Source organism: Mastigoproctus giganteus, chromosome 6 (assembly GCF_048544385.1).
Source record: "Mastigoproctus giganteus isolate SK-2022 chromosome 6, ASM4854438v1, whole genome shotgun sequence".
Classification (NCBI taxonomy): Eukaryota; Metazoa; Arthropoda; class Arachnida; order Uropygi; family Thelyphonidae; genus Mastigoproctus; species Mastigoproctus giganteus.
In genome coordinates this window covers 11,208,536-11,229,555 of record NC_143580.1, presented here as the reverse complement: position 1 = coordinate 11,229,555, position 21,020 = coordinate 11,208,536, and positions in this window count along the sequence as shown.

Sequence of the window (21,020 nt, the reverse complement as noted above, 5' to 3'; positions counted from 1 at the left end):
TCTATCCTGTCTATCCTTTTTGTACACATTGTACTCCCCAAATTCCAGTTCTGCATTCCTTATATCTGTGTGACACCATGTCTCTGCTATCCCAACAATATCCGCCTTTGATGTCTTGACCAAACCTCAAATTCATCAAATTTATTTATTATACTTCTAGCATTGGTATATATGCAAACATACATGCTCTTATTCCTATTCCTAGTCACCCTAACACATTCCATATACACACCTATTTCACGATGACTGCCATCCATCCCTGAAACCCCCAACACCCCAAGCTCCAGGTCATTACTTATTCTAATTGAAGTTGTGCAAGAATCACCTTCACCTCTGCCTGCGGCTGCTGTTAAACTATTAGTCCTTGTATCCCCCCAAGCTAGCAGTTTTCTGACCCACCTAACACTGCCTCGATAGCATCAGCAAATATTCTTGCACCCTTTCTATTTAAGTGTATCCCATCCCTGTAGAAGGTAAATGGCAAAGAGTCCGGTACACTTCGGAACTTGGCTAAGTGGCCAGAGAGTGTTTACCATTGGCGAAGGAGTTTAGAAGAGAGAATATTTGTGGTTTGTGCCTGGATTGCGTGGTACATTTTTACTCACCAGTCACAGGTGTATTAACAGCAAATTATTTAAATCAGGAATTTTGCCCTACCCCACTTCATCTCTGTGGATAGGAAGAGAGTATTGACCACATTATTTTCGATTGTCAGCATTATCAAGACTACAGGTGAACTCCAGCTTGTTTCAGATATCTTCACAATGGCAAATAAACTTGTGCTTATCCGATCACAAGCAGCATTTATAGCACGGAACACATTTGCCTTAGGTGGTTTTAAAAGAAGAGAGGAACTTAGACTTGCTAATTTGGGATAATTTTATCAGGATTTTATGATGATTGGATACTCATTGTAACCAAATATACTCTGCTGGACATGACATTGATCGTGTTCTTGTATATAGTGTAAATTCTTGATGTTCTTCTGAAGACGCAGAACCTATTTATAGTGTGATTAGGGTAAAAAAAAAAAAAAAATTCTTGTTTCAAAGTTCCTGGAGCAATTTCCACAATAAATTGTAATTATATCTCCAGAAATCTTGCTGATTCTAGCTCCTAGGATGGGATCCTTCATGGAAATATTTCCCATGGCATGAGAAGTCAGTCCACTTCTCCACCTCTATTTCCTATAGTCTTGCTTTATTTCTTCTACCTTCTAATTATTGGAGGGTTCTGTTCCTCTGTTTTATCTTCTTCTCTTCTATTCTTTCCTGCCTCTCCAGCTCCCAAACTTCTTCTATAGCCTTTTCATTTTATCCTTATTTGGGCTCTCCCAGGTCTTTTGCCCTGGGTTAGTCTAGCAGGTGATAGTAGATCCTGGCTGCCTCCACGTGACGGGGATGGGACGTGGTGACCAGGTGTTGCTACTTCCCATCTGCTAAGAGGCTGACAACATACAGCACACAATATCACTACACTTACACATCCAACACACTACATACAAATGGCCTGTTTTGGTGTAAGCTTTGACACAAATTGTATGGCGGCTAATGGGGGAAACCCTGGGATCCGCCTTAACAACACATGAATATCCCTTGAATAATATCTACCCCTGCATCCAGGCCCCCAAATACCTTTGCATAGCCCTGCTTGCTGCTATATCAACCTTGGTTGGAAGGTTGGTTAATGACAGGAAGCATGGTATGATGCTGCAAAAAGAAAAATTAGACAAATATACTGAAAAGTGGCAGTTGTTGTTTAACATTGATAAATGCAAAGTACTGCATATGGAAAGGATTATTCCAGAAATCATACCAACTGGGTGATACCATGCTAAGGATAGTGGAGAACAAAAATGACCTAAGGGTAACTGTACAGTGTAACGTTAAATTCTCTGAGCTGTGCAGACAGGCTGCTAGAACAGCTTATGGGGTTCTGTCAGTGATATATAGGAATTTTATCATTCAGGAGACACCACTGCATGATCAAAAGGTTGGTGTATGGTGTGTGATATCACAAAGGTGACTAATTGGACCCATATTCTTTGAGAGCATATCAGTGCCAGGTGTTACTGTGATATAGTAGTAGTAGTAGTAGTTGTAGTAGTGGCATGTGATGCAAGAAAGCAAGTGTATAAGCTTATGCAGCATCAGCCAAAAAAAAAAAAAAAAAAAATCACACCATTCACTCCAAATGCCTGTCCAGTTCCTCCTTAAATTTATTTAACCTGTCAACTTCCACAACGACAGATGGAAGTTTGTTCCAGCAATTAACCTCTGTATAATATCTAATGATACTTCTGTATCACTTTGTTGCACATTTAACTGAGGATGAAATTGCCCAGGGTTACTTACAACAAGATAATGCAAAAGCACACAAAAAGTTTCATGTATAAATTGCATTTCTATGTGATGTGTTCAGTGACCACCTAATTTCCAGGGATATTTGGCCACTGAGATCACATGATCTTACTCCCCCTGTCAAATTTTTATTTGTGGGATGCAAAGAAAGTGATCTGCCAAGATAATTCTTATAATCAATATACCCAAGTCCACAAGGGTTTATACACACACTGGCCAAAAAATATGAACAACCTTTGTTTTAAGACAGTCACAGACAGGAGAAATGGAAATCAATGCAAAGAAAACTCTGATGTTGGGTGATTACATATTACCCCATTCAGTATAAAGAGTGTATAGGATCTTCGAATGAAGCCAGAATAAGAAAAATGTGTGATCTATCAGACTTTGAAAAAAAGGTCTTTTTGTGGATGTACATTTAGCAGGAGCCATGATTCAAGAAAAGAAAAACAACTAGTTTTCGAAAGCATCCGTCTCAAAGATTTTTAATGCTAATTTAATAAATTTTAATAAATTTTTAATTATTAAGAGCAGTCAGTTGATGACTGTTCTGAATTAATTATAAAGAGCAGCATACATTTCACAATGGGCCATGCATTTTTCAAGGCAGCATACAGACTTGAACTCCAAAACCTCCTTACTTGGCCACACGTGTTAACAACTGGACTGGCTCACCAAAAAATAAATAATAAAATAAATTTCCATTTACTCTCTAGATGATCAAAGTCAGAACTGATTAGGGGTGTCTTCCACACTGAACTGGTTTACCAACAAGATAAAATGACTAGATGCTTTCTACATGCCTTTCAGGCCACTTCTAACACTTATTGTAACTTTACGTACAGTATGTTCACTATAATTACTTTCACTCTGGAAGTAATTATAGTGAATATAACAACAAGTTAACAGCAACATTCTTCTCATCTTACAGATTAGTCCTACATTGTAGGTAGTGATTTAACTCCAGTATTGTAGTTTTTCTCAAGATTCTCATTCTCAACTTTCATCCAGTTTATGGCATTAGTACTACAGGTTTCAAAAATCTTTCATGTTTTGGATTAAAGTTAATGATTAAATGTAATTTCACAGTTTTAATGCACCACCCTTTTTAATGTAATTTCATAATATTGGTTGCTTTACTTAGATATGAGAGCATTTCTAGAGGACAATCCTGAGATCATCGAAAGTTATATTAGGGAAAGAATAACTATAAATGAGTCTCTTGATTTTGTAAAAGAATTTCTGATTGATGACGTCAGTGGTAAGTAATAATTTAAATTAAAATTAATTTTATCTTAAAATTAGCAATAATGTTTTGGAAAAAAAAAAGCCTTTTGCTTTAGAAAGTTTACGTTAGAAAGATATTGAAAAAGAAATTCCAGGATATATTTAATGATTATAGCTAACCATTGGATGGCAATGATCGCAGGTGTGGGAATTACTTAAAGATGGGGTGATGTGGGATTTACTTAAAGATGTAACTACCATCCATGGGGGAAGGGTTTTTGCTTTCATAAAGGTGACTGTGATGGTCTCAGATGGTTTTTAAATTCTATACTGGGAGGCCAACTGATGACGTTGCCAACTACAAATTCTAAATGGAAAGCATTCAAGGAAGTAATCTTGGAAGCTACTAGGCTTTTCATACCAACCAAGAAATACTGTTCAAGGTTTAGACCTAAATTGATGGCAGATGAACTAATGAGACTCATGGCACAGAAGAAAACTGCATGGGATGAATATAAATTATCAGGTGACACCAGGGTCGTTCCTAGGGCATGTGGCGCCTGGGTGCCAATTGAAATCTGGCATCCCCCTTTAAAATTTTCTTCATATGTGTATGCAAGTTTCAGGTTTTCAGGCACCCCTTGAATGTTGGAGCTCAGGTGTAGTGTACCCCTTGCCTCCTCGGGGCGGCGCAACCCTGGGTGACAGAGACTATGGTAGATAGTCTTCTGTGTCACCTGATACAGAAGATTATGGTAGATATAAGCCAGTTTGTAATCGTCACAAAGGAGGTTAGGCAAGTGAAGGCAGATTATGAGAAATCTTTGGCAAAGAATGCAAAGAAAAACATCAAAGACTTCTTTACTTATGTAATCTCTAGAAGGAAAGGGATGAATCAGATTGGTCCACTTGACATTGACGGTTTGATTGCTGATGAACCTGCTGAGGTAGCTGACAAATTGAATGAGTATATTGCATCTACATTTACACACGAGGCAGTCTGAATGGAAGCCCGAAGGTTATCAAACTCCAGCAGGGAGCTAAATGATTTTGTAATAACTGAGAGCAAAGTGGAGGAGAAATTGCTGAAATTGAACATAAGAAAGGCACCTGGGGTGGATGGAATCTATCCAGTTATATTAAAGGAGGCAGCAAAGGAAGTAAGCAAACCCTTAGCCATAATTATGAAAGCTTCGTTGGACTCAGGGGAGGTTCCCATGGATTGGAGATGTACAAATGTGTCCTGAATTCAGAAAGGGGGGGGGATCAAAGGGTGACACAAGTAATTACAGACCTGTTAGTTTAACTTCTGTTCCAGGGAAAATAATGGAGTCACTGGTTAAAAAAGCAATATAGGATCATCTAGACAAGACTTCAGTTATAGTTCAGTTTGTTTGTTTGTTTGTTTGTTTGGGGATTATATTAGGCGCATCGGCATCTATGGCCATAGTGTGCCATTATAGTTCAGACACAGCATGGGTTTGTTAAGGGGTCTTGTCTGACCAATTTTGTTGGATACTAATAGCCATATTTATGAGAGCATCCTTGAACTCAGGGGAGGTTCCCACTGACTGGAGATGTGCAGATGTATCCCCAATTCACAAAGGGGGATCAAAGGGTGACACGAGTAATTACAGACCAGTTAGTTTAACTTCTGTTCTGGGTAAAATAATGGAGTCACTGGTTAAAGATGCATTGCAGAATCATCTAGACAAGACTGCAGCAATAATTCAGACACAGCATGGGTTTGTTAAGGGAAAGTCTTGTTTGACAAATTTGATAGGATATTATGATGTGGTTACAAAGGAACTGGATGCAAAATATAATTTTGGTATCATATATTTGGATTTCAGGAAAGCTTTTGACATTGTTGCGCATGGAAGACTATTGTACAAATTGGAGCAGAATGGTATTAAGGGTAAGTTGCTACAATGGATAAAAGGATGGTTGAGTGGGAGAAGACAGAGGGTGGTAATCATTGGGTGCTGCTCTTTGTGGACTAATGTTATTAGTGGAGTCCCACAGAGTTCGGTATTGGGTCCACTGTTGTTTTGTATATTTATCAATGATATTGATGAAGGTATATCAGGCTTAATGTCGAAGTTTGCAGATGATACAAAGGTTGGTAGGGTTAATGACAGTAATGGCAGTGTGCTACTGCAACAGGATCTAGATGATTTGGGTAGATGGGCTAAGAAGTGGCAACTGAAGTTTAACCTTGACAAATGCAAAGTACTGCATATGGGTAGAAGTAATCCCAGAGAAATGTACCAACTGTGTGGTACTACACTTAAGCTGGTAGAAAATGAAAAAGACCTGGGAGTAATTGTGCAGTCAGATATGAAGTTTTCTGAGCAATGCAGACAGGCTGCCAGGGCAAGTAATGGAGTTTTGTCAATGATATATAGGAATTTTGCTAGCAGGGAAAAGGAGGTGATTATCCCTCTGTATAAGGCAATGGTTAGGCCACGCCTTGAGTACTGCGTACAGGTCTGGAGGCCTCATTTTAGGAAGGATGTAGATTTGCTTGAGCGTGTACAGAGAAGGGCAACAAGATTGGTGAGGGGAATGAAGGGATCTTCTTACCATGAGAGGCTTAAGTTCTGCAAATTGCAGTGGCTTGAGACTAGGCACCTGCACGGTAATCTGATTGAGGTGTATAAGGCCCTGAATGGGTTGAACACGCTGAATTCTGATGGGATCCTTCCACTTGTTCAGATTACGAACCTAAGGGGGCATAAATTCAAATTAAGAAAGGACAGATGTAGAATAGATGTGCGGAAATTTTCCTTTAGCCAGCGGGTGGTTAATTGCTGGAACAAACTTCCATCTGTCGTTGTGGAAGTTGATGGGTTGAATAAATTTAAGGAGGAACTGGACAGGCATTTGGAGGGAATGGTGTGATTTTTTTTTTTTGCTGATGCTGCATAAGCTCATACACTTGCTTTCTTGCATCACATGCCACTACTACTACTACTACTACTACTACTATAATGTGGTTTTGATTCAGTAAAGAGGCTGATTCAATTAAACAAAGGAACTGGATGCGAAAAATAATTTTGATATCACATATGAATTTTAGGAAAATTCCTTCCTGGATTTTAGGAAAGCTTTTGATACTGTTGCACATGGAAGACTCAGGGCCAGATTAAGGATGAAACAGGCCCCTGGCCATATTTAAATTTGAGGCCCTTTTAATATATATATATATATTGCTCATACATATAAATACAAATACACTGTACTACATAATTTTTATATTTATATTATGAATAATAATTCCTTGATAAAAATGTAAAATAAGTGGTAAAAAACGGTTTATGTTTTTTTGAAAAATTGTTTACTTGAAAAATAAAGTAATAATAAAAACAAGTTTAATAGAAACTTTTAACTTATTTATTGTACAATAAAATAATATAAGAATAAAATTTAAACACTTAACAAGTTAAGTTTAAGTATGCTTTATATATTACACGTTTTCTTAGTTTATTATTATTATTAGAAATTTTTATCACTACTTTACAAAATATTTACACTGAAATACTTGTATATTGGATCACTTAAGAGCGTAGTCCAATAAAATTAAATGAAAGGGAAAAGAAAAGGAAACCAGAAAAATCACAGATTATATAGTTCTGTCATCTTTTATGACAGAGATTTTATGTAAGAAGAATCTTACATGCTACAACATATGAAGAGTTCAGTTTTCAAGTTTTGATTCAGTAAAGAGGCTGATTCAATTAACCAGTGATTCCTGTCACTGGTACTAAATTAGAACCCACTGTACTAAATTTTATTGAATTGTTTTCTGCAGCTAAAAAAACTGTGATAAAATAAAATAAAAAATTCTGCCATATACTCTTTAAAACCCTTTTATGTACCCCTGGGAATACACAAAAGGGTTTTAAAGGGTGCACATTGCTAAGTGGAGTAAGTAATACACTGGTTCAGCTTGTGTTGTGTTAGCAGCTGCAATGAATGACTGAAAATTTATTTCAGTTTTTATATATTGTATGTGCTTTGTTAGCTTAATTAGAATTTCTTGTTTGTTGTTACTTAAATTTTTATTATTTATTATTTTTATTTTTTTGCAGTTGAAACTTTTGTGACCCAATTCTTACTCACTTTGCCCAACTTTCTGGATGACTTTGTAAATAAACATGTGTCTAAAAAGACACTTCTACATTGGTTTGAATTAAAAGCAGGTCGAAGTAAGTAATCTTTCTATATGTCTGTTGTGTTTTTTTTTTTTTGTTTTTTTTTTAAGAAAAACATTTAATAACATTTCAAGTCCAAAAAGGTTTTCCTGAAAACATAGAATGTTAAGTTAAGGCAAACTAAATAGATGATTTTCATATGTTTTGAAATATTTTCCTGAAGATAAGTGCAGTCCATTCCCCTTCCCCATTGCTCTTCTTAAAGGAAGCCTATACTCTCCTCTGATCATATAATATACTTTGTTTTAGAAAATGAGCAGGATGTTTACTTCAATACAGAAGTTGAAATAATTAGATAATAATTGCTTCTCTGTATTCTGTTTTTCTCTCTTTGGGGCACAGTGTTTCCTCTAATAGCAGGTTTGGGCTTAAGCCTATTTTTAGATTTAATATTAGTGTTTGTTGTAGTAAATGATGCAAGGAAGCAAGCTTATACAGTACAATAAAAAAAAATTAAAAAAAACCCTCATCTGTTCATTCCCTATTAATAATTCATCTAATCTTTCCTTAAATTTATTCAAACTACCCACTTCCATGACACCAGATGGATGATTGTTTCAACAAACTACCAACTCATCAAAGGCAAATTTCTGCACATCCATGTCCATCCTTCTTCAGTTTAAATTTATGCCCCTCATGTTGTCTGGGCAACAGGAAGAATGCCATCATCATTTGGCTTACTCAATCCATTCAAAGACTTAAACACCTCAGTCCTCTCCACAGGTGTCTAGTTTGCATATGCTGCAGTTTGCAGAACTGAAGTCTTTCTTGGTAAGAGTACCCTTTTCTGCCCCTGACTAAATCAGTCATATTGCTCGTCTCTGCACCCAATCCTACAGATCCATATTCTTCCAAAAATTAGGCTTCCAGACTTGCACATTATAATCAAGGTGTACTAAATTTCCTGTGTATATATATCATAGACAGACATGAACTGTCCTAGCAAAAACCCTTCCCATTTCACCCATCCATTAACTCCAAATGTTTGTCTAGTTCTGTCATGAATTTATTTAAGCTGTCAACTTCCACAGTGACAGATGGAAGTTTGTTCCAGCAATCAACCACCCAGTGGCTAAAGGCAAAATTTCCGCACATCTATTCTACAACTGTCTTTCCTCAATTTCAATTTATGTCCCTCTAGTGACTAATCTGAGCAGAAGGAAGAATCCCATCATCATTGAGCTTGCTCAAACCATTCAAGGCCATATACAACTCAAACAGATCACCTTGGAGGTGCCTAGTCTCCAGACACTGCAATTTGCAGAACTTAAGCCCTACTTGGTAAGAGCACTCTTTTGTTCCTCTCATGAATCTTGTTACCTTTCTCTATACTCGTTCCAGCAATTGCATCCATCCTAAAATGAGGCCTCCACACCTGTATACTGTAATCAAGGTGTGGTCTAACCATCGCCTTATATAAGGGGATAATTACCTCCTTATCTCTGCAAGAAAAATTCCTGTATATCATTAACAACACACCATGAGCTACTCCTGCAGACTATCTGCACTGCTCAGAAAACTTCATATCTGACTGCACAATTACCTTCAGGTCTTTTTCATTCTCTACCAACCTGAGTGTAGTGCCACCCATTTGATACATTACCTAGGGCTTACTGCTACCCATATGCAGTACTTTATATTTGTCAATGTAAACTTCAGTTGCCGCCTCTCAGTCCATCTGCTCAACTTTTCTAGATCCTGTTGCAGTAGCATACTGCCATTAGTGTCATTAACAACTCTGCTAACTTTCATGTTATCTGCAAACTTGGACATTAAGCCTGATCTACCTTCACAAATAACATTAGGCCACAAAGAGCTGTGTCCATTGATTGCCACCCTCTGTCTTCTCTCACTCAACTATCCCTTTATCCGTAGCAGAAATTTTCCCTTAATGTCATGTCATACTGCTCCACTTTGTACGGTTGTCTTCCATTGCAACAAAAGCTTTCCTAAATCCAAGTATAGGATATCAAAATTATTTTTCGCATTCAGTTCCTTTGCGACTACATCATAATATCCAATAAAATTGGTAGTAGTAGTAGTAGTAGTAGTAGTGGCATGTGATGCAAGAAAGCAAATGTATGAGCTTATGCAGCATTAGCCAAAAAAAACAAAAAAAAAAAAAACACACCAATCCCTCCAAATGCCTGTCCAGTTCCTCCTTAAATTTATTCAACCTATCAACTTCCACAACGACAGATGGAAGTTTGTTCCAGCAATTAACCACCCGCTGGCTAAAGGCAAATTTCCGCACATCTATTCTACATCTGTCTTTTCTTAATTTGAATTTATGCCCCCTTAGGTTCGTAATCTGAACAAGTGGAAGGATCCCATCAGAATTCAGCATGCTCAACCCATTCAAGGCCTTATATACCTCAATCAGATCACCGTGCAGGTGCCTAGTCTCCAGCCACTCCAATTTGCAGAACTTAAGCCTCTCTCCAATTTGCCTTCATTCCCCTCACCAATCTTGTTGCCCTTCTCTGTACATGCTCAAGTAAATCTACATCCTTCCTAAAATGAGGCCTCCAGACCTGTACGCAGTATTCAAGGTGTGGCCTGACCATTGCCTAATACAGAGGGACAATCACCTCCTTCTCCCTGCTAGCAAAATTCCTATATATCATTGACAAACCCTATGACCCGCTCTGGCAGCCTGTCTGCATTGCTCAGAAAACTTCATATTACTCCCAGGTCTCTTTCATTTGACTGCACAATTACTCCCAGGTCTTTTTCATTTTCTACCACCTTAACTGTAGTACCACACAGTTGGTACGTTTCTCTGGGGTTACTTCTACCCATATGCAGTACTTTGCATTTGTCAAGGTTAAACTTCAGTTGCCACTTCTTAGCCCATCTGCCCAAATTATCTAGATCCTGTTGCAGTAGCACACTGCCATTACTGTCATTAACAACCCTGCCAACCTTTGTATCATTTGCAAACTTCGACATTAAGCCTGATATACCTTCATCAATATCACTGATAAATATACAAAACAACAGTGGACCTAACACCAAACCCTGTGGGACTCCACTAATAACATTAGTCCATGAAGAGCAGCACCCATTGATTACCACCCTCTGTCTTCTCCCACTTAACCATCCTTTTATCCATTGTAGAAACATACCCTTAATACCATTCTGCTCCAATTTGTACAATAGTCTTCCATGCGAAACAGTGTCAAAAGCTTTCCTGAAATCCAAATATATGATATCAAAATTATTTTTTGCATCCAGTTCCTTTGTAACCACATCATAATATCCTATCAAATTTGTCAGACAAGACTTTCCCTTAACAAATCCATGCTGTGTCTGAATTATTGCTGCAGTCTTGTCTAGATGATCCTGCAATGCATCTTTAACCAGTGACTCCATTATTTTACCCAGAACAGAAGTTAAACTAACTGGTCTGTAATTACTTGTGTCACCCTTCGATCCCCCTTTGTGAATTGGGGATACATTTGCACATCTCCAGTCCGTGGGAACCTCCCCTGAGTCCAAGGATGCTCTCATAATTATGGCTAAGGGTTTGCTTAGTTGCTTTGCCGCCTCCTTTAATATAACTGGATCGATCCCATCCACCCCAGGTGCTTTTCTTATGTTTAACTTCAACAATTTCTCCTCCACTTTGCTCTCAGTTATTACAAAATCATTAAGTATCCTGCTGCAATTTGATAACCTGCCATTTTCAAACCTTAATAATTCCTCATGTGTGAATGTAGATGCAAAATACTCATTCAGTTTGTTTGCTGTCTGCGCAGGATCATCAACACTCGAACCATCGATGTCAAGTGGACCAATCAGATTCATCCCCTTCCTGTTAGAGTTTATATAAGTAAAGAAATCCTTGCTGTTTTTCTTAGCACCTTTTGCCAAGGATTTCTCGTAATCTGCCTTCGCCTGCCTAACCTCCTTTGTGACCCGATTACAGACTAGCTTATATCTGCCATATATAAGTAATGCCATATAAGTAAAGTAATATAAGTAAGGCTTCTGAGTCGCTTGAAAATTTATATGCATCCCACGCATTTTTCTTCTCTGTTACGAGTCTCATTAGTTTATTAGATAACCATTTAGGCCTAAACCTTGAACAAAATTTCTTAATAGGTTTGAAACTTTTAGTAACACCCACGATTAATTCCTTGAATGCTTCCCACTTAGAATTTAGTGTTGGTAACATCGTCAGTTGATTCCACTGTACAGAATTTAAAAACTGTCGGAGACCACTGTACTCACCTTTACAGAAGCAAAAACCCTTTCCTTTACCCCTGATGGTAATTAAATCTTTAAGTAAATCCCACATCAGTACACTGTGATCACTGCCACCTAGTCATTCCTTTATCTGCAAAGGAACCACGAGGGGAAGTCTTGTCTTGGTCAGACAAGACTTACCCTTAAAAAACCCATGCTGTGTCTGAACTATAACTGCAGTCTTGTCTACATGATCTTGTAGTGCTTCTCTAACCAGTGTCTCTATTAATTTCCCTGGACAATAAGTTAAACTGACAGGTCTGTAATTATTTGTGTCAACTGTTGATCCTCCTTTGTGAATTTGGGTCACATTTGCACATCTTCCTTGGACTACCCTGAGTCCAAGGAAGCTCTCATAATTATGGCTAAGGGTTTGCTTACTTCCTTTGCTGCCTCCTTTAATATAACTGAATAGATCCCATCCACCCCAGGTGCCTTTCTTATGTTTAACTTCACAATTTCTCCTCCACTTTGCTCTCAGTTATTACAAAATTATTTAGTTCCCTGCCAGAATTTGATAAACTTCTGGCATTCCCCTCCCTGAATAACTCCTCATGTGTGAATGTAGATGAAACATACTCATTCAGTTTGTCAGCTACCTGATTGGGATCCTCAACAATCGAACCATCGATATGAAGGGGACCAATCTGATTCATCCCCTTCCTTCTAGAGTTTACATAAAGAACTCTTTGTTAATCCAAAGATTTCTCATAGTGTGCCATCACTTCCCTAACCTCCTTTGTGACTTTATTGCAGACTAGCTTATATCTGCCAAATTCTCTGTGCCATCTGATACTTTATATGCATCCCATGCATTTTTCTTCTCTGCTACGAGTCTCATTAGTTCATTTGACCTCCATTTCGGCCTAAACCTTGAACAATATTTCTTAGTTGGTATTCTTAGTTGGTATGGAAAGCATAGTAGCTTCCAAGATTACTTTCTCGAATGCTTCGCTTTAAAATTTGCTGTTGGTAACATCACCAGTTGGTCCCACAGTATAGAATTTAAAAACCATCTGACCACCATAGTCACATTTATGAAAGCAAAAACCCTTCCCTTTACCGCTGATGGTAGTGACATCTTTGAGTAAATTCTACATAAGTACACTGTGATCACTGCCACGTAGTGGTTCCTTTATCTGCAGATTCTTAATGCATGAAGAATCACTACTGATGATCAGATCAAGAGTATTGCTTTCTCTGGTTGACTCTCGAACGTGCTGCTGTTGAAAACAATCCAATAAATCCACAAAAGCATTGCTAGTGTGCGAGTGGCCAACCACGCTTCCCAATCAATATCTGGGAAGTTAAATTCCCCCATTTTAAGACAGTCTGATTTACTGACCCACTCTATTTCTCTATACATTTGTGCATTATACTCATCAGAGACATTAGGCCTCTAGCACATTCCCACTCTCAATTTTGCATTCCCTGTGCTTATGTAACAACAAACTGACTCAACACTGCACTGTTCACCCATGTCAGCTGAATGCACTTTCTTGGATTTTGTGTTTCTTAACTAACAGCATAACCCCTCCTCCCTTCCAGTCCTGTCTATCGTTCCTGTGCACATTGTACTCCCCAAATTCCAATTCTGCATTCCTTATATCTGTGTGACACCACGTCTCTGATATCCCAACAATGTCTGCCTTTGATGTTTTGACCAGCACCTTAAATTCACGAAATTTATTTACTAAACTCCTAGCATTAGTGTACACGCAAGTATACATGCACATGTTCTTTGTCTTCGATTCCCTAACACAGCCCATGTATTTCTTGTTTCATGATGACTCCCAGTAGTTTTTGAAGTCTCCAGAACCTTGCTTTCAAGGCTGCTGCCTATTCCAATAGAAGCAGTGCAAGAATCAATTTTACCTCTAAGCGCCTCCATAGCCAGGTGGGAAGGAGCAGCAGTGCGTAGCACACGCTTCTTGATTAGACCGGGACTTGAGCCCATCACCGCCAAATACGGAGGATGGGGAAAGGTCAGGGAATGACCACCATATATCCCGGAGCAATATGGCTTTAGTTGCTAATGCTCCTAAAAACCAAATAACAAGCAACTTTCACCTCTGCCTGTGGCTATTCTTAATCTATTAGTCCATGTATCCATGGAGGGTGCTGAATCTCTTTAAAAATTACAGCTGTCAGTTGCAGGCTCCGAAAAAACGATAAGTGTTTGCCTTTTTATTTACATAATTGTTATTTTATATTGTACTTAATACGTAGTCTTACAGTTATAGTTACGCTGGTTATTTTTATTTTAATTTAGATAAACAGTTTTTGTTGATATGCGTAATACTTAATATACGCAAAACCGTTATTTTGTTCGAATCTTGCAGCCATTGTTTTTATATATAGTGGTAGGGAATTCAAATTTTTAATTGAGGTAGTTAGGTAGCTCTAACGTATAATTTATAGAGTAATATGTTTCACTGTTTCTATTAGATAGTGTAGTATTGACATTTAATTTATTGATTTTATTAATTTAAAGTAAAAAAAAAAAAAGTCAAGTGCAGCCATTATCAACCCACTGCAGGGTGGAAGCTCCTCAACAATTCATGCTGAGGGAAATGGACCATAATCTGCCACGCTGGTCCAGTGCGGGTTGGCAGATCGACCGTATTCAGCAGTCAGGGGCTTGAACCCCGGTCTACTCAAAGAGCGTGTGCTACTGCACTCCCGCTCCTGCCCACTCGGCTACGGAGGCCTGTTTTTGTATCATGCCCCAAACTAGAGCAGCAAAGCAACGGGCACAAAGTGGCAAGAGTGCTGTGACTCGGAGGAGAACTGAGGGGGCCGATTCTCCAATGCATCAGAGCCTAAAAAAATGTGCGACTTGTGAAATGTTTGCCGAACTCTCTGGATTGTTATGTTGTTATTTTGGTTTTTAGGAGCATTAGCAACTAAGGCCACATTGCTCTGGGATATGCGGTGGTCATTCCCTGACCTTTCCGCATCCTCCGTATTTGATGGTGACGGGCTCGAACCCCGGTCTAATCAAGAAGCGTGTGCTACGCACTGCTGCTGCTCCTTCCCACCTGGCTACCCACCTATTGTTCAAGGTCTAGGCCTAAATGGTTATCTAATGAACTAATGAGACTCGTAACAGAGAAGAAAAATGCATGGGATGCATATAAATTATCAAGCGACTCAGAAGCCTATGGCAGATATAAGCTAGTATGTAATCAGGTCACGAAGGAGGTTAGGCAGGCGAAGGCAGTTTACGAGAAATCCTTGGTAAAAGATACTAAGAAAAACAGCAAGGATTTCTTTACTTATATAAACTCTAAAAGGAAGGGGATGAATCTGATTGGTCCACTTGACATCGATGGTTCGACTGTTGATGATCCTGCTCAGATAGCAAACAAACGGAATGAGTATTTTGCATTTACATTCACACATGAGGAATTATTAAGGTTTGAAAATGGCAGAAGGTTATCAAATTGTAGCAGGATTCTTAATGATTTTGTAATAACTGAAAGCAAAGTGGAGGAGAAATTGTTGAAGTTAAGCATAAGAAAAGCACCTGGGGTGGATGGGATCTATCCAGTTATATTAAAGGAGGCGGGAAAGCAACTAAGCAAACCCTTAGCCATAATTATGAGAGAATCCTTGGACTCAGGGGCGGTTCCCACGGACTGGAGATGTGCAAATGTATCCCCAATTCACAAAGGGGGATCAAAGGGTGACACGAGTAATTACAGACCAGTTAGTTTAACTTCTGTTCTGGGTAAAATAATGGAGTCACTGATTAAAGAATAATTGCAGGATCATCTAGACAAGACTGCAGCAATAATTCAGACAGAGCATGGGTTTGTTAAGGGAAAGTCGTGTCTGACAAATTTGATAGGATATTATGATGTGGTTACAAACAAACTGGATGCAAAAAATAATTTTGATATCATATATTTGGATTTCAGGAAAGCTTTTGACACTGTTGCGCATGGAAGACTATTGTACAAATTGGAGCAGAATGGTATTAAGGGTAAGTTGCTACAATGGATAAAAGGATGGTTAAGTGGGAGAAGACATAGGGTGGTAATCAATGGGTGCTGCTCTTCGTGGACTAATGTTATTAGTGGAGTCCCACAGGGTTCGGTGTTAGGTCCACTGTTGTTTTGTATATTTATCAATGATATTGATGAAGGTATATCAGGCTTAATGTTGAAGTTTGCAGATGATACAAAGGTTGGCAGGGTTGTTAATGACGGTAATGGCGGTGTGCTACTGCAACAGGATCTAGATAATTTGGGCAGATGGGCTAAGAAGTGGCAACTGAAGTTTAACGTTGACAAATGCAAAGTACTGCATATGGGTAGAAGTAACCCCAGAGAAACGTACCAACTGTGTGGTACTACACTTTTATTTTATTTTATTTTATTAATAAAAAGATACACAACAGGTAACCATTAACAGTGTATCTGAGATCAGATCAATAAACATAATAACAATAATATGAAATCCAACAGGACGATAAACATTGATACAGATTAAGGTGGTAGAAAATGAAAAAGACCTGGGGGTAATTGTGCAGTCAGATATGAAGTTTTCTGAGCAATGCAGACAGGCTGCCAGGGCAGGTCATGGAGTTTTGTCAATGATATATAGGAATTTTGTTAGCAGGGAGAAGGAGGTGATTGTCCCTCTGTATAAGGCAATGGTCAGGCCACGCCTTGAGTACTGCGTATAGGTCTGGAGGCCTCATTTTAGGAAGGATGTAGATTTACTTGAGCTTGTACAGAGAAGGGCAACAAGATTGGCGAGGGGAATGAAGGGATCCTCTTACCAAGAGAGGCTTAAGTTCTGCAAATTGGAGTGGCTGGAGACTAGGCACCTGCGCGGTGATCTGATTGAGGTGTATAAGGCCTTGAATGGGTTGAGCACGCTGAATTCTAATGGGATCCTTCCACTTCTTCAGATTACGAACCTAAGGGGGCATAACTTCAAATTAAGTAAAGACAGATGTAGAATAGATGGGTGGAAATTTGCCTTTAGCCAGCGGGTTGTTAATTGCTGGAACAAACTTCCATCTGTCATTGTGGAAGTTGATAGGTTAAATAAATTTAAGGAGAAAATGGACAAGCATTTGGAGGGAATGGTGTGATTTTTTTTTTTTTTTTTTTTTTGGATGCTGCATAAGCTCATACACTTGTTTTTTTGCATCACATGCCACTACTACTACTTGACCCTAAACATTATCAGTTAATAATTTTAATTTAATTTTAAGTTAACTTTTAATTGAAGTACTTTTATTTATTTATTTTTATTTATTTATTTTTTTTTCATAGAGGAAGCTTTTGAGACAGCTTTCACATATTATCATATTGAACAACCACCTGTAAGTATAGAATTGTGAAACTTGCAATTAATATCATAACTTTTAAATTTTAAATTAAACTTTTAAAGTAAAAAAATATTTTATTAATTTATGATATGCTATAAGAATTAAAAATTATTTAATTTAATTATACTAATCAGCTGAAGGCATCATTGAAGACAAGCAAAATACTGAAATGGAAGAAATTTTGGATACTATCTCTCTCATATTACAGGTGTCGAAATGTGGCGGGGATAGATGAAATTAGACCAGAAGTGCTGAGAGCTGGAAGGAAAATTGTTGTAGTAGTTATCAGGGATTGTTTTCTAAAAAGGAGATTGGAGAAAAATGTTAATTGTACCATTATATAAGAAGAAAAATAAAGCTGAATGTAGTGGTCACTGAGAAATTTCACTCTTTAGTGTGAAAGGTAAAATCTATGCAGTATGCAAATATTTTAGAGAAGAGAGTTAGAGGTATCCTTGAATGTAACCTTGGGGAAGAACAGTCAGATTTTAGGACAGTCAGTCAGAGGATGCTAAAATCAGATATTTATATTTAGACAACTATTGGAAAATAACAAGAACCTAAAGATTAACTATTCAAACTAGTTGCAATCATGTTGTTATTGAACAGCCTGAATTACAGCATGATTGAAGTTAGATCTTGTTGCAGTTTGCAGCAAAATTCCCATATGGTGTAACTGTTAGTTTGAATAGTTAATCTTTAAATAACAACGTACAAGTTAGTGTAAATGCATCATTTTTGTATGGAGCAACCTACTGAAGTGGTTACAAATTGGCATCATTTAAGTATATCTCATATTATCAATACCTTCACAATGGCTTTTGTGGATTTATTGGATGATGTTTTCTACATCAGCATGTTCGGAAGGCAACTAGAGGGAGTAATACTCCTGATCTGATTATCTGATAAGTCTTGTCTAGATGATCATGCAGTGCTTCTTATCCAATGCCTCCATTAATTTCCCTGGAATAGAAGTTTCTAACAGGTCTGTAATTACCTGTGTCTCCCTTTGATTCTCACTTGTGAATCGGAGTCACATTTTCACATCTCCAGTCCATGGGTACCTCACCTGAGTCCAAGGAAGCTCTCATAATTATGGCTAAGGGTTTGCTTATTTCCTTTGCTGCCTCCTTTAATATAACTGGATAGATCCCATTCATCCCAGATGCCTTTCTTATGTTTATCTTCAACAATTTCTCCTCCACTTTGCTCCCAGTTATTACAAAATCATCTAGCTCACTGCCAGATTTAATTTACCTCTGGCATTCCCCTCCCTTAATAACTCCTGATGTGTGAATGTAGTTGCAAAATACTCGTTTAGTTTGTTAGCTACCTCAGCAGGATCATCAACAGTTGAACCATTGATATTCAGTGGACCAATCTGATTCATCCCCTACCTTCTAGAGTTTACATAAATAAAGAACTCTTTGCTGTTTTTCTTTGCATCCTTTGCCAAAGATTTCTGGTAATCTACCTTTGCCTGCCTAACCTCCTTTATGACTTGGTTACAGACCAGCTTATATTTATCATAGGCTTCCATGTCACCCATTAATTTATATGTATCCCATGCATTTTTCTTCTCTGCCACATGTCTCATTAGTTCATCTGACATGACATCCATTTAGGCCTTGAATAATATTTCTTAGTTGATATGAAGAACCTAGTAGCTTCAAGATTAATTCTTTGAACGCTTCCCATTTTGAATTTTCTGTTGGTAACATCATCAGTTGGTCCCACTGTATAGAATTTAAATACTGTCTCAGGCCACCGTAGTCACCTTTACGAAAGCAAAAACCCTTCCCTTTACCCCTGATGGTAGTTACCTCTTTGAGTGAATCCCACTTCAGCACACTGTGATCACTGCCATCTAGTGGTTCCTCTATCTGCAGATTCTTAACGCATGAAGAATCACTACTGATAATCAGATCAAGAGTATTATTCCCTCTAGTTGCTTCTTGAACATGCTGATGTAGAAAACAATCATCCAATAAATCCACAAAAACCTTGCTAGTGTGTGAGTGACCAACCCACAAATTCCAGTCAATATCTGGGAAAATAAAATCCCCCATTATAAGATTCTCTGATTTACTGGCCCACTCTATTTCCCTGTACAGTTTCTTATTATACTCATCAGAGTCATTAGGCCCATAGCACACTCCTACTCTCAATTTTGATCTCCCAATGCTTATGTCACACCAAATTGACTTCACACTGCACTGTCCAGTGATGTTGACTGGCTTCACTTCCTTGGATATTATGTGTTTCTTAACTAATAGTATAACCCCTCCTCCCTTCCTATCTTGTCTATCCTTCCTGTACACATTGTACTCCCCAAATTCCAGTTCTGCCTACCTTATATCTGTGTGATACCACATCTCTGATATCTCAACAATATCTGCCTTTGATGATCTCAGCAATACCTTAAATTCATCAAATTTATTTACCAAACTCCTAGCATTGGTGTACATGCAAGTATACATGCACCTGTTCCTATTCTTAGCTACCCTAACACAACCCATGTGTTTACTTATACTGCAATGACTCCTAGCAGGCTGTGAAATACCCTGCATTTTGTTTTCCAGGCTGCTGCTCATTCCAATAGAAACAGTGCAAGAATCACTTTCACCTCTTCCAGTGGCTACTGTTAATCTATTAGTCCTTGTATCTCCCCAAGCTAGCAGTTTTCTGACCCACCTAACACTGCCTTGATAGCATCAGCAAATATTCTTGCACCCTTTCTATTTAAGTGTATCCCATCCCTCTAGAAGCAGTCTCTCCTGTGAACAAGTACAGTCCAGGCTGAAAAAAATTCTATCCCTTGAGCCTTGCACAATCTTTCCAGGGTCGAATTGATCGACAAGGCTCTCATCATATACTCCCTCCTATCGTGTCTGGGCAGAATTGCAGACACTTTCAAGTTCAACCCTAATTCACGGCTTTTTTTCATCAGTGACCTGTACTTGTTAAGTAATTCTGCCGGTCTCCTACTCTTAATATCATTAGTGCCAATGTGTACAACAATATCACCCTTTTTGCCCTGAAAAGATGATATCTGCTGTACAACATCATCAACCTTTGCTCCTGGCAGACATACCGTGGTCCTGTTCCACCTATTCTTTTTACATAGCATATTCCCCATTTCCCTGACAATAGTCACCAACAACTGCTAGTTCCTGTGGGACCAGCACATTCTGCCTTGGGGGTTGCCGCTGTGTTGTGTGATGATCAAGTGCAAGCTCTGGCATTGATGTGGGCAGCTGAGAGCTTGATGGGCCCCTCAATTTAGATCCTTTGAGGGCATCCACCCTGTCCTTCAAGCTTTCATATAGGCCCATAACAACGCCGAGTTGTCGCCTCATTTCCACACACTCCTTACATCGCGTGCACACAAAGACATCCCCTTGGCAATATCATGTCCCATACCTGATTGCTCCACAAACATCAAGCAAGCAGTGCATTTTAAAAGGCTGTGATTCAGAGGGCAACTGCCTCCCTCAGTTCTCCCCTGAGCCACAGCACTCCATTTAGCTTGAGCCTTTTGCTTTGCTGTGGTCTGAGTCATGATTCCGATTCAATTTCAATAAAATTTCAATTTCAGTACAAAATTATAACCCTAAA